At 44.6% G+C, this 13,956-nt stretch overlaps 1 long non-coding RNA gene across 1 annotated transcript in view; it reads right to left on the reverse strand.

The window, feature by feature from the left end:
• LOC309330774 overlaps nucleotides 1–13,518 on the reverse strand; it is a 384,684-nt gene extending 371,166 nt beyond the window's left edge. Inside the window, exon 1 of the long non-coding RNA XR_014151575.1 lies at nucleotides 13,383–13,518. This is a non-coding gene — a long non-coding RNA (uncharacterized lncRNA). The remainder of the gene's footprint in view (nucleotides 1–13,382) is intronic.
• Between the last annotated feature and the right edge of the window lie 438 nt (nucleotides 13,519–13,956).

A 13,956-nucleotide genomic window follows, 5' to 3' on the forward strand; every position in this document is an offset into this window, starting at 1 on the left:
ATCTATTTGCACTTTGATGTGCTTTCGAACTGCTAGGTTGGCAGGAACAGGGACCGAGGAACGGGAGCTCACCCGCCGATCTTCCGATTCGAACCGCCGATCTTCCGATCGGCAAGTCCTAGACTGTGGTTTAACCCACAGTGCCACCTGCATCCCCACAGCTCCACCCGTGTCCGTGCACTGTCTATAGTCAGTGCTTTTTTCTGGGGACGCAGGGGTACACATAACCCTAAACATTTTGTGAATCTTTGTACTTTTTTCCATTTACTGTATTTATTTTTCCCTATTTGAACTATAAAATGGTGATTTTCTTGAGTTAAAATGAGACTACCCCTAAACATTTTTAAAGAAAATAAGCACTGTCTATAGCAGACATCCCCAAACTCAGCCCTCCAGCTGCTTTGGGACTACAATTCCCATCATCCCTGACCACTGGTCCTGTTGGCTAGGGATGATGGGAGTTATAGTCACAAAACAGCTGGAGGGCCAAGTTTGGGGTGTCTGGTCTATGGGGGTGGGGTGGGGTACATACCTTGTGTGTAGTTTGAATGTGCTGGTTTGAATGCAAGTTTGATTCTGTTGTTGTTGTTGTGGTAGTGGTTGTGGTTGTTGCAGTTTATATACCACTAAACTACAATAGTCTCTAAGTGGTTTACAACAATACAGTACAAAAAAAACAAAAATTGGTTAAAACTATAAAATCAGACTACAGTAAAAATGCCAGCTGGTTGTCCCTTTAAGTTGATTGTGGCATAACTTTATTGTTATGTTATTATTCTCTCTCTCTCTCTCTCTCTCTCTCTCTCTCCCCCCCCCCCTCTCTCTCTCTCTCTCTCTCTCTCTTTGGTATGATACCTAGATGATTTATTGGATGAAGCATGCCATAAATATGAATAAATGCATATAATAGATGCAGGTTGCCTTCTGACCTTCGCAGCCAACTGGGGATGTGAACGGGGGTCTTTCCAGTCCTCATCTGACCACCCCACTGGCTCTGCAAGAAGGTCTGATCCAACGCCATCCTGCTCTCAGAAGGCAGCCCCCAAACACTCTGTGCTGTTCCAGAAAGAAAGGCTTGGATGAGGTTCCAGGGCAGGAGGGGGAACTGAGGCAAGGAGTGAAGGCTGAGCACCATTCTGTGCCCAGTGATTTTGTCAAATACTCCCATTATGGGACCTCTCAGCAAAAATCCACAAGGGGGTCTTTGTCGGGTGCCTGCAGGTGGGGCTTGCTGCTTGGTTTCCCCACCCATCATCCTCGCCCCATCATAGACAGGTTGCTTGACATCTGTCTCCAGGGAAATGATTGACACCGGAAGAGCCACCACAGTATATGAAATGGGGGGGGGGGGGTTTGCTTAATTCCACCCAAAACCCACATATGTGTCAGAAATCCTTGACACATAAAGCGAGGATACAATTGCTTTGAATCTGCAACATTTATTCTGTTGCATGTGCTACATCAAGAAAATGCATAATTATCAGACAGGCTCAAAGGAATTAGCATCCTTTTTTGCAAACACCTGAAGCAAATCCCAGAAAGATCACAAGGATCCTTCAGCCTGGTGATGGCTGGTCCAATGTAGTGAATAAAGCCTAGAGCACTGATGCAGGAGCCCTCCCTGGGTTCAAGGCAGCCATGAAGCTTACTGGATGACCTTTCAGCAAGTCTTTTCAGGCTAGCCTACCTTGGAGGGTTGTTGAGGTGACAAAATGTTGCTTGGAGGGAGACGTGGCTGCCCTTGTGATAAATGCACAGCTTTGAGACTCCTCAGACGAAGCTGGCATCCCAACAGACAGTGATTCAAAGCCGTGAATCATGGCCCTGTGATCGGTGAAGACTCTGACCTTGAATGTGTGAAGTGATACAAAGGAGAATGACACTGAGCATGCACAGAGTGCCCTTCCCTCATCACCAGTGCAGATGTACAGTAGGAGGAGAATCCGGAGGAGAGGCTGGCTGGGCTTGCAGAGTCACAGCCTGCCAAGCTGCTGCCTCCTGACACTCCTCTTGGCTTCCTCCCCAAAGGGCTGTCCCATCTCCCAGCAAAGCATCTTCCCTTCTTCTCCTTACCGGCCAGCAGCTGCGGAATCTCCCACCCCAAGCAGCACACGCACCCTAGTTTGCCATCCCGGGTGGCACAATGCCCCCTTGGCCTGTGCCACACCAAGGTCTCTGCTGAGACTTATTTCACACCCTGAGAATCAGGGCAGCAACTCTCTTCCGTCTCATCCCACGCCTGCAATGAAGCAAATGAAGGTTGGCAAGTTACCCTTTCAGGGGAAATTTCAAAAGAAGCAGCTTCTCTCTACCCTGCAAGACAAGCTGCACTTGATGCGCTGTAGGAGGGGCGATCCTTGCCATTCTCTGCAGCTGCCTCCCCCCCAATGAATTAGGCACATTGTTAAATATGGCTCAGATGTGAAAATCAGTGGCCAAAGCAGCAATAACATTGACTTGTATTCTCTGGGGAAGGTCACAAAAATTATTCCGCCTAAAGAAATTATGCAAAAGAAGGCAATTGACTTGCATGTTTATTATTACTCTTGCGGGGGACCCTTCCCCTATTTCCAGCATTTCAAGGGGCAAGGAGCTTTGCAGGGCCCTGGAGCCCACTCCCCACTCCTGCCTGCCTGCCTGCCTGCCCTTGTGAAACTTGGAAGCTGTTCCCATTCTTTAAATCAAAGCAACACACGACCTTCTGCCTGGCCAGGTGCCAGGAGGAGCTATGCTATTCACTTGAGGCACCTGATGGGGCTCCTGCTTCAGGTCCTACCTGCCCAGGTGCCACAGAGCACTGCTGGGCATGTTCCTATGCCCTTCAGGTCAAGGGATAAGGGGAGCACCTTTGCTGAGAGGCAGCATTCCCACCTAGGAATGATTCCCATCAAAAACTGTGGGAAGCTGCTGTCCGTGAGTACAGTCAAACTAAGCTAGATGGACCAGGTGTCGGGTGCAAAAGGAGGACTGGAGAAGGCCAAGCCAAATGCAGAAGGATGGGCCCCAGGGAGGGGGAGGGCAGAGCCAAATGCCCCCTCCACACCATGACCCTACCCTGGGATGACCTTCAATAATGTCTGGGTGTGCAAACAGGGGTCCTAACAGGGATCCTACAGTAGGATGTAATAATAAGAAAGCCTGAGTAAATTACCACTGAGCTGCTGCTGTAAAGGTTAGGGTTCATCCATACCTCCCGTGCCTAGAAACCATGGGTCTGAGTGATTTTCTGCTTGTTTTCTGGTTTTTTTTTTAATATAAATATTTATTAAAAAATTTTTGGATACAAATGCACAAATAATAAACAACCTTACTTATATCATAACGTGGTTTCATCACTTCTTTGGACTCCCTCACGTCTCCCGCTCCCATTTACATCGTTAAAAGGTTTTTCCAAGCAAATTATCAACTTGTTTACGATCTTATATCCACTCATTTAAATATAATCTAGCAATTCTCCAAAAGGTTTATGTTTTCTTTAATCTCACTTATCATCAAATTCAAATCTAATTTAGTGGTGGCCAATTTTTTATAATCTAGCATCCTTCTTAACATTCAACCAAATTACAATGTTTTTGTAAATACGTCTTAAATTTCTTCCAGTCTTCCTCAATCCTCTCTTCTCCCAGGTCTCGGATTCTGCCAGTCATCTCGGCCAGTTGCATATAGTCCATCAGCTGCATCTGCCACTCTTCCAGTGTGGGTAGATCTTGAGTTTTCCAGTTCTTAGCGATGAGTATCCTTGCTGCCGTTGTTGCATACATAAAAAATGTTCGGTCCTTCTTTAGCACCTTCTGGCCGACAATACCCAGAAGGAAGGCCTCTGGTTTCTTAGTGAAGGTATACTTAAATACCTTTTTCAACTCATTATATATCATTTCCCAGAAGGCCTTCACTTTAGGGCATGTCCACCAGAGGTGAAAGAATGTTCCTTCATTTTCTTTACATTTCCAACATTTATTATCAGACGAATGGTATATTTTGGCAAGTTTAACTGGGGTCATGTACCATCTATATATCATTTTCATTACATTTTCCTTCAGAGCATTACATGCAGTGAAGTTCAGCCCAGTGGTCCACAACCTTTCCCAGTCCTCAAACATAATGTTATGCCCAATGTCCTGTGCCCACTTTATCATAGCCGATTTAGCCATTTCGTCTTGTGTATTCCATTTTAACAGCAAGTGTATTCCATTTAACAGCAAGTACTATTCTAGATAGTACCTTAGTCTTTGGTTCTAACAATTCTGTTTCCAACTTCGATTTCTCCACCTGGAACCCTAACTTTTTGTCATTTTTAAAGACTTCTTTAATCTGAGCGTAATGTAACCAGTCTCGCACTTTATCCTTCATTTTCTCCAAACTCTGCAATTTCCAATTGTCTCCATCTTTTTCTAATATTTCCCAATATTTTGGCCATTTGGCCTCCATATTGGGTCTTTTTCGGGCCTTAGCTTCCAGAGGCGAAAGCCACCTCGGAGTCTTGTTTTCCAATAAGTCTTTGTATTTTGTCCAGACATTAAATACTGCTTTCCTAACAATATGGTTCTTAAAGGCCTTATTGATCTTAACCTTGTCGTACCATAAGTATGCATGCCAACCAAAAGCATTGTTAAAACCTTCCAAATCCAGTACGCCAGTGTCTTCGAGAAGTAGCCAGTCTTTTAGCCAGCAGAAAGCTGCGGCTTCATAGTACAACTTTAAGTCTGGCAGGGCAAAGTCCCCTCTTTCTTTCGCGTCAGTTAATATCTTAAACTTAATTCTGGGCTTTTTGCCCTGCCAGACAAATTTAGAAATATCTTTCTGCCACTTCCGGAAGCACTCCGTCTTGTCCACAATCTGTAATGTTTGAAACAAAAACAACATTTTTGGAAATACATTCATCTTAATAGCAGCAATTCGGCCTAACAGAGAAAGCTTCAATTTTGTCCAACTGTCCAAGTCTCTCTTAATTTCAGTCCAACATTTTTCATAATTATCCTTAAATAGACTCAGATTTTTTGCTGTTATATTCACCCCTAGGTATTTTACTTTTTTAACCACAGTTAGTTCTGTTTCCCTCTGAAACCGTTCTGACTCTGTATCTGTCAAATTTTCCCCCAGCACCTTGGTTTTCTGTTTATTTAATTTAAATCCCGCTACCCGACCAAAGTCTTGTATCAGTTGCAATACTCTTTTCGTACTAGATTCCGGCTCCTGCAAAGTCAAAACTAGGTCATCTGCAAAGGCTTTAAGTTTATATTGTTTCGCTCCGACCTGGATCCCTTCCACCAACCGGTCCCCTCTGATCATATTCAAGAGCACCTCCAGAACCGAAATAAATAGTAGAGGGGAAATCGGGCAGCCTTGTCGTGTTCCTTTTTCAATTTTAAACTCTTCCGTAACCACATTGTTAACTATCAATTTAGCCTTTTGTTCTGAATATATTGCATCAATCCCATTCTCAAAACCCCGTCCCACTCCCATTTCTTTTAGATTTCCCTTCATAAATTTCCAAGAGATATTATCAAAGGCCTTCTCCGCATCTATAAAAATTAACACTGCTTTTGTATTTATGTCTGTTTGCAAAAGTTCCAAAATGTCAATAATGTTCCTTGTATTAGCAAACATGTGTCTACCTGGGAGAAAGCCTGCTTGGTCTTTATGGATTACCTCGTTTAAAACTCTTTTAAATCTGCTTGCCAAGACGTCTGCAAATATTTTGTAATCCACATTTAAAAGGGAAATGGGACGATAGTTCTTGAGTTGTGTCTTTTCAGTTTCCAATTTTGGTATCAATGTGATGAAAGCTTCCTTCCACGATTCCGGCGCCCTCTTCCCCTCCATAATTTCGTTGCAGACCTCCATCATTGGTTGGATCAAGTAGTCTTTTAATGTCTTATAATACTTGGAGGTCAGGCCGTCTGGCCCTGGAGATTTGCCCAGTGCATGTTCTGAATGACTTGTTCAATCTCTTGTCGTGTTATTTTGTTATTCAGGATTGATCTGTTTTTTTGTGACAACTTTGTTAGTCCATTTCTTTCCAAAAAGTGTTTAATCTCAACCTCGTCTTGCGGCCCTTGAGTATATAATTTTTTGAAATATCTCTGGAAGCACTTTCTGATTTCCATGGGGTTCTGAATGTTTCTTCCTTCAATTTCTAGATTTGTAACTGTATTTAATTTTTGTCTCTTCTTCAACTGCCACGCAAGCAGTTTCCCACATTTATTCGCCGATTCAAAAGTTTTTTGTTTCATTAATTTAATCTTCCACTCTATTTCCTGATTTATCAGTTTAGAATATTGTGCTTGGTAAAGTTTAATTTCTCTCAGGATCGGCTGTGACTTCGGGTTTGATCTTAACTTCTTCTCCAATTCTTTAATTTTCTGCAGGATCTTGTCTTTCCTTTCATTTTGTGTCCTTTTCTTTACAGCGTTCTGTTGTATCAAGAACCCCCTCATCACAGCTTTGCTTGCGCCCCAGATAGTTCTTTTTTCCACCGTAGTGTTCATATTTATCTCAAAATAATCCTTCAAAGCTTTTTGGGCCTTCTTAATAATCTCCTGATCTCTAAACAAGTTGTCATTCATCTTCCATCTAAAGGAACCGGTTGGCAGTAGTGTCATGTCCATCTTCAGTGCATTATGGTCGGAGCAGGTCTTTGGGCAGATTTCCACTTTTCTGACCTTGGGTGCCAGACCTCTAGTTATCCATATTTGGTCGATTCTTGTCCAAGTCAGCTGGGCTTCAGAGAAGAATGTTCCCTCTCTTCCCAGGGGGTTCTTGGTTCTCCAAATGTCAATCCAGTCCATATTGTCTGTCATTTCAAAAAAAGTCTTTAGTAGTCTGCCGTCTTTTGTAACATTTTGGCTTTGTGACTTATCCATGTTAGTCGATACGACCCCATTCATATCTCCCATCATAATGATGTTGTTGTAGTCCAGATAATCCAGCATAATCTCATGCAACTTCTTGTAAAATTCCGATTTCCCGTCATTTGGTGCATAAATTCCTAGTATCAAAATCTTTTCTCCTTGATGTTGTATCTCAATTGCTAGAATTCTTCCATGTTCATCTTTAAATAAAAATTTAGGTGACAGGCTCTCTTTTGCATATATCACCACCCCTCGCTTCTTTACTCTGTCCGAAGATATAAATTCTTGACCAAGTCTTTTATTTATTAACACCTTTCTGTGGAGCCTAGTCACATGTTTTTCTTGTAAGCAAATAATGTCCAATTGTTCTTTTTTTAATATATGAAAAATTTTCCTCCTTTTTTCCGGGATGTTACAACCATTAATGTTCCAACTCAAAAGTTGCAGAGACATCCTGAATAAATCTGGTTATTTTTCTGGGGGTGGTACCTTATTCGCTGGATCTTCGGGATCCAAGGGTGCAGGTACCTCTGGTGTTTCAGGCCCTGGAAGTAGATCAGATTCTTTGTGAAGGTCCTCTCCGTATTCGTTCAGAAATTTATCTCTATCTTCCAATGTTCTGATTTTAATCTTCTTCCCTCTAAAAGTGAAAGATAATCCTTGGGGGAATTCCCACCTAAAGATGATTGAGTTGTTCCTTAACAATCTTGTCAGCTCCAAATAGTCAGATCTGAGGTCCAACAGTTGTTTAGGAATGTCCTTGTAAATTTCAATTCTTTTGTCCGAAATGTCCAGTGACTTTCCGTAGTGTAGGCCCAGAATCTTGTCCCTTTCCTCCTTTGACCTCAATATTATCAAACAGTCTCTGGGCTTCTCTTTCTTTATAAGTCTTCCAAGCCTGAAAGCTGATACAATTTTAAAGTCCTTTTCCTCTAATTTCCAGTACTTGGAAAATTCTTTAGTCAGAAACTCAGCCAAGTTGCCTTCTTCCACTTCTGGCACTGACCTTATCCTTAAGTTACTCTCCCTATTCCGCAGTTCTAACATAGAGAGATAGGTCTGATGTTCCCCTACTTGTTTGCAGAGTGGCCTTACCTCTTGTTCTAATTTCCCAAGTTTTTGGCTGGTATCCTCAGCCAATTTCCGGTTTTCCCCTGTAGCCTCCTTCAATTCTCCAATTGCGTGTACATTCTGTGCTACTTGTCCAGTTAGTCTATTTAGACATTCTGTGTTTTGGTCAATTTTGTATGTTTGCTCATCAGCCTTTTTGTCCAAAAATTCCACTCTCTTGTCCAAAGATTCCAATTTTTCAAAGATTTTCTCTAAAATAGAGGTACTTGCCCCTGAGGCCATATCTTCCAATTGTAATTCCTCAGTTTCTCCCTCCCCTGCCCGTGGCAGAGAAGCAGCTTCTTCCTCAGAAGGCAGGGTAGGCACAGATGATCTACGTGTCTGTGAGGCTGCGGTTAAAGTTGTTAAAGTTGTTTGTCTAGCTCTTCCTCTCCTTCTTGCGCCACTCATTCCAAAGTTATCTAAAAGTCAAGGTCAAGCTGAGTTGTTCCCATGAGAAAGCAACGGCCCAGATGGTAACAGTCAGACAGAGGGCCGGGAAAAGGAAAGTGAAATAAAAGTCACTGCTGTAAGTCCCAAATCCTCTAGGGGGAGTTTAAAATGTTTTTAGGGAAGCGATCAATTCCAATAAAATTAATAAAGTCAAATTTCAAAGTCCAGGAACCTTCAGTAAAAAGTTTCAGCAGAGTTAGAATTTAGTATTTAACAGCAACAATGTTTCAAATAGTGCGTACTGGTAATCCAAATGCTTCAAAATAACAAGTTCAAACTCTCTCAGATTGTTTCAAAGTTCAGATTCAAAGTATCCAAGTCTGCAAACTGACAGCTCAGTTACTCAGGCAGCTCCAGCACCTGGGTTTCTTACTTAAAATGTAGCTCCAATAGAAGAAAGGTATCACCATACAGCTAAAAAGCATAAAGTCCAGCACTTAAAGTCCTTATTCCACTTAAAATAAAGTTCAATGGGTGCTCAGATCAGTTAGGTTAAAAGATCTCTCTTTACCTCCACTCCTCCAGCTCTTTGCTTTGATGTTCAATGAGAGCGGAAGACGGACTTCCTGTTTTTCGTCGCTCCGCTTTCAGCCAAATTTCAGCCAAATTCAATGCTTTAAAGTCCCGAAATTATACAGGGTCTGTTATTACTCACGGGTTGTTACTTTCCAAATCCAAAATTTTCTCAGGAAGAAAGGTCAGCGCTCACCGGCAGCAGCAGCGCGGCTTCACTCCGATGGTTGCGAAACGACCCACAGCGCCGCTACCCCCTCCCCGTTCCGGAGCCCCTTACGGGGTTCCTTCAGAGATTCGGGGGTTGCTTCTGCTTGTTTTCTGGTTGTCCCTGGGAAAACCTGCTCTTTAGTGCTGAATTGGAGCAACCATCAATTCACAGAAAACCCCGTTGACATTTGCTCTGATTCAGTGCTAAAGAGCAGGTTTCTCCAGGAGGAAGCGGGAGTCTAGATGAGCCCAGGAAGGTGTGTCTATGTAACATGCATTAATCTCTCGTGGTCACCGGATGCAACTGCTGCCCCTCCTGGCTATTCAGCTCCCACCTGACCCTTTTCTCCTGCGCATTCCTGCCAGCTGAAAGTTTGCTTCCTGCATCTGAGGTTGTCCTTGCCTGCTTGAGCCCTAGACAGCGGATGGTGCCGGGGGGCCACTAGGGGGCGCATTGGAAGATGGCTGACAATAACATCTCTCCGACCCACACGAGGTAATCTGGAGGCTATGATGGGAGTAATTAGCCTCCCTACCCCACCCCTAGGATGGTGGGGGGGGACTGCCCTTGCCTGCTGTGCCCTATACCACCCCCGAATTTGTGGGGATGGGGGCACTAGGCACAAAGCCCTCCTGTGGGATTCCGGCGCTCCTGGATGCCGTCCCTGATCCGCGCCACTAGCTGCAAGAACTTCAAAAGAAACAATTTGGATGAAGGAATGCACATATTTCAAGGAAGGAGGGGGAATAAAGACTGCTAACAGAAGAGATCTCTGATAAAACAAGACAAGAATAAAACATGGGAAGATACGCCAAGATACGGTATGGCAAATGACTGATGGGGGAGGGGAAAAAACTTTCCTTTCTTTTCTTATGTGATTAAACAAGAATCCCCTCACCTCACGAGTCAGAAATGTCATTTTAAGGACTTAAGCTGTGGATTTAAGGCTGTGTGGAGATAAACTTTCGAACCAAAGCGTGTTTTAAGAAGAGTGTGGAATGTATAAGAGCTTTGGAATGACGTGGTTAAAAATGCTGTCGCCATATTGGGAAGTTCTGTCGGAGGTCTTGAGTCTGGGAGGAGAAAGAGAGAAATAGAGCTGTTTATACATTGTGGGTGAAACTCCTCAGAGGGACTTAAGAGCAACAGTTTTGCATGATGGAAAGAGCGATGTTATCTATGAAGGTGATGATATATGGAAACCATCCCGATTTGAGGATTGGAAGAACGGAAAAATTCACACAGGATTATTATTGGTGTTTATCGGCTTAAGGAGACTATCAGAAGAGATCATAAATAAAAAAGAGAAAATATATGAACAAGATGTGATGTGGAAACAGCAAGACAAGACTGGATAGAATTATAGAATTATGAACTCTGTTTGGACTGATTTGGATTGATTTGGACATTAACGCAGTAGCAAGAAGATGATCAGAATCCCCCTTCGGATCTTGAAATATGGGTCCCCCCAACAAAATTTAAAATTTGGCTTTGTAATTCGGAATTTATGTGATGTGATTTAATTTGATTTGATTGGCCGGTTAATAAAAATTATATATAAAAAAAGACAGCGGATGGTGCCAGCATCCATTTATTGGCCTCCAAGGTGCCACAATCCTCTTGGTGGTTCTTAGTGTGACACCATCAGGAGTCAGAAACCCTTTGCTGGTTTCCTGTGTGCTGTTTCTCTGCCTCTCTTCTTTCTGCTCTTGTTCGAAACCTCCTGCAAGCATCCCACGGCAGCCCCTCTCCACCCCACCAGCCACACACTCCAGCCTGGGCTGCCTCTTCCCTTCCACAGTTCACTGCCGGCAGCATCTTCCCCCAAATTCAATTTTGTCCTCTTCTTCCTCTAGAACATTGCATCTTGTTCAACCCTTCCCCTGTCACACGCTGGCTCCGGCGCAGTTTCAATTGGATTCCAAAAATAACCGCTTTATTCGCACGGCTCATGCTATTATAGTGCGGCAGCGCCTGGGCAGGCGAGGGGTCATTCCATTATCCGGGAACGAGATAACTGAGCAGGAGGGCAGCTGGGCTCTTTGACTCGCTGCCCTGTGGTAATGGGCCTTTTTTAAGGGCATTAAGCAATGTTTCTACTAGGGATTTGACAAGAGTAAAGGTAACATTCCCATTTAATCCTCTTTTTCTTTTCTTTTCTTTTCTTTTCTTTTCTTTTCTCCCCTCCCCCGCTCTCCTTTGCTTTGCCAAACAGAGCACTCAGCACAACACATTGACTTCACTCCAAGTGCTCAGACCTCTCTTTAAAAAGTGGCAGAAGTGCTGTCCTCTGTGCCCAGCTTCACTCAGCGCCCTGCAGGTGGTGGCCAATTCACCCTGATCCCCAGCAGTCAGGGAGGCTGCAAACCCCTGGCTAGGCCCATCTGCCCAGGCAGGGGCTCTTCAGTCAGGCTTGCCAAGCCAGCTTCTCACACGGAGGAGATGGCCTGTCTTAGGCTGGGCATTTGGCTGCCTTCCCACTTTTCCCAGCAAACCTGCATGGAATATTCACAGGAGACAAACGCCTTGGAGCAGGCCCTTTCCTCTTCTGTTTCCAAAAGTGCCACACATGTCAATGACACTATTGTTTGTGACAAATAAATACTTCGTCAGAGGGCTGGGTATCTTTCCCTTGCTCCAACCCCCCTCCCCTGCCTGCAGTTAAGCAACTTAGGTCCAGGGTACCTCAGGGATTACCTGAAGCCTTAGATCCCAGCTTGATCACTGAGGTCATCTGCCAGAGCATCCTTGGTCATTCCCCAAGCTGGTGAGGCTCATTGGACAACAATGAGAAATTGAGCCTGTGGAACACTCTGCCACTAGAGATTCAGCAAGCCAACTTTTAAATGCCTGCCATGCAGGCAGTACATCCTTCTAATTGTTAATTGATGTCTGTTTTTAACTTTCTAAAAAGAGACCATTAGCTGTGTTGGGTAGGAAGGATGGGAGTTATCATGGAGGAGAAGACTCTCCATGGCTTCTTGCCGTGAGGGCTGTGTTGTACCTCCCGTGTTGGAGGCAGCCTTCCTCAGAATACCAGTCCTTTGTTCTTTGCTTTGGAGGGGTACGGGGAGGGGGTTAGTAGTCAGAGCTCAGAGTCCCTTCCTGGGAGATGGGCAAACAACATATGCGGGGACATATTTGGTGGCTTTTGCCAAAAAAAGCTGTTTCTTGGGTCCACAGCAGAGTACTCTCTTAGCTACAGATATGGTCAAATATTGGCAACGAATGGGAAGATGTTGAATACTGACATCATGGAGGACTACGGCTGGAAAGAGTCAACAGGGGCTACTGACTTGTCAGAACATAAGAAGATCCTGCTGGATCAGACCAACAGTGCTCACCTAGGCAGGAATCCCATAAGCAGGACCCCCGAGCCCAAGAGCAGTCCCCACTCCTGGGGTTTCCAGCAACTGGTGCTCAGAAGCATGGCTGCCTCCCAAGATACGCCCGGCGTTTAAGGTGCATTCTCCTGTGAGGCCAGGCCACCAACCCATCAGGTCCATCTGCAGATCAACCAGCACCATCAAGAAGTCCACAAGCAGAGAGCGCCAAGGAACAGAGGCTGACAAGGCTCACCGTGGTGCACTGCAGGGGAAGGCAGAAAAACATCAGAATCGCACCCCACTGATCCATGTGTCTGACCCTTGAAGAAATACCAGGCCCTTTAATGTGGACAGCAGCCGTGAGTCATCATGTCTGTTAACGGGAAAATCCGAGGGTTCCCTTGGACAAAAACAAAGACACCAACCAGGATAACTTGGAGCAAAACAGCAGCCTGTAGGCTTGGCCTTTATTGAACTGTTGCAACAGGGTGCTCCCCTCACTTGCAGGAGAGAGGAAGGACACAGAAAAAATGGTGTGCAAGGTCTTATAAAGACTTTTGAAATTCCCATCCTGTAGATCAAGCCCACCCCCAGAAACATCATGCATACATCACAGAAAGGAGGGGTTGAGGGAGGAGTTGTGGTGGTAACCTGAAGAAGAAGAAGAAGAGTTTGGATTTGATATCCCGCCTTTCACTCCCCTTCAGGAGTCTCAAAGCAGCTAACAATCTCCTTTCCCTTCCTCCCCCACAACAAACACTCTGTGAGGTGAGTGGGGCTGAGAGACTTCAAAGAAGTGTGACTGGCCCAAGGTCACCCAGCAGCTGCATGTGGAGGAGCGGAGACGCGAACCCGGTTCCCCAGATTACATGACTACCGCTCTTAACCACTACACCACACTGGCTCTCACTGAGTCACCTGTCACCTGGCTGGTTCCCCCTTTCCCCCTCCCCATGAGTACTTTCCAGGTGACAGAGGGGAGTTTGCAGTTTCCTGCCCCCCAGAGGGAAGAGCTGATTATTGTCCTTTGTTCCAGTCTGTGCTGAATCCACTCCCATATAGTATCTGAAGAAGTGTGCATGCACACGAAAGCTCATACCTAGAACTAACTTAGTTGGTCTTTAAGGTGCTACTGGAAGGAATTTTTTTATTTTTTCCCATATGGAAGTTCTTTGTGATCTTGATGGTCTTCTGTCTAGGACCATCAGGGTTGGCATGGCAACTGGGCAGGGCTCCTGTGGATGTGCTGGGATGTTCAAGGGATTATGGTTGGCCTGTATCAAACCTTCCCCATTTTGTAGTCCTTCCTTCATGGAGTAAAATAAAAGTGGAACAGTGCAATTCCGATGTATGGTTGATTTTCTATGAATTTATAACAGAAGCGTAGCGTATGTAGTGTGTGAGTGTGAGTGTGTGTGAAGTTTGTACAAACTGAATGATTGGGGGGGTGGTGGTTCCTGCTACATGTCACAACAAGCGCTATGTTACACAG

Source organism: Podarcis erhardii, assembly GCF_964252035.2.
Source record: "Podarcis erhardii genome assembly, chromosome: 15".
In the NCBI taxonomy this organism is placed as follows: domain Eukaryota; kingdom Metazoa; phylum Chordata; class Lepidosauria; order Squamata; family Lacertidae; genus Podarcis; species Podarcis erhardii.